The sequence below is a fragment of the Trichechus manatus genome, unplaced genomic scaffold, assembly GCF_000243295.1.
Source record: "Trichechus manatus latirostris isolate Lorelei unplaced genomic scaffold, TriManLat1.0 scaffold00212, whole genome shotgun sequence".
Taxonomy (NCBI): domain Eukaryota; kingdom Metazoa; phylum Chordata; class Mammalia; order Sirenia; family Trichechidae; genus Trichechus; species Trichechus manatus.
The window spans coordinates 3,182,350-3,183,580 of record NW_004444148.1 but is presented as its reverse complement, the minus strand read 5'-3'; positions in this window follow the sequence as shown (position 1 = coordinate 3,183,580).

Here is a 1,231-nt window from a genome sequence, read left to right as displayed (position 1 = left end):
TAGCCAAAAATTTTTTGCCAGTCTGTAGGTTGTCTTTTGACTCTTTTGGTGAAGTCTTTTGATGAGCATAAGTGTTTGATTTTTAGGAGCTCCCAGTTATGTAGTCTCTCTTCTGGTGCATTGTTACTTATGGTTCATATTGTGTTTATGCCATGTATTAGGGCTCCTAGTGTTGTCCCTATTTTTTCTTCCATGATCTTTATCGTTTTCAATTTTATATTTAAGTCTTTGATCCATTTTCAGTTAGTTTTTGTGCATGGTGTGAGGTATAGGTCTTGTTTCAGTTCTTTGCAGATGGATATCCAGTTATGCCAGCACCATTTGTTAAAGAGACTGTCTTTTCCCCAATTAATGAACTTTGGGCCTTTGTCTAATATCAGCTGCTCATAGGTGGATGAATTTATGTCCAGATTCTCATTTCTGTTCCATTGGTCTATGTATCTGTTGTTGTACCAGTACCAGGCTGTTTTGACTACTGTGGCAGGATAATAGGTTCTAAAATCAGGTAGTATGAGGCCTCCCACTTTGTTCTTCTTCTTGAGTAATGCTTTACTCATTCGGGGCCTCTTCCCCTTCCATATGAAGTTGGTGATTTGTTTCTCCATCTCATTAAAAAACGCTGTTGGAATTTGGATCAGGATTGCATTGTATCTGTAGATCGCTTTGTGTAGAACTGACATTTTGACAATGCTGAGTCTACCTATCCATGAGCAAGGTATGTTTTTCCACTTATGCAGGTCTCTTTTGGTTTCTTGAAGTAGTGTCTTGTAGTTTTCATTGTATAGATCTTTTACGTCTCTGGTTAGATCTATTCCTGAGTATTTTACCTTCTTGGGGGCTATTGTAAATGGTATTGATTTGGTGATGTCCTCTTTGAAGTTCTCTTTGTTGGTGTAAAGGAATCCAACTGATTTTTATATGTTTATCTTGTATCCTGAAACTTTGCTGAAATCTTCTATTAGTTCCTTTTCTTGTGGATTCTTTGGGTTTTTCTGTGTATAAGATCATATCATCTGCAAACAGAGATGTTTTGATTTCTTCCCTACCAATTTAGATGTCCTTTATTTCTTTTTCTAGCCTAATTGCTCTGGCTAGGACTTCCAGCACGTTGTTGAATTAGAGCAGTGATAAAGGGCATTCTTGTCTGGTTCCCATTATCAAGGGGAATGCTTTCAAAGTCTCTCCATTTAGGATGATGTTGGCTGTTGGCTTTGTATAAATGCCCTTAATT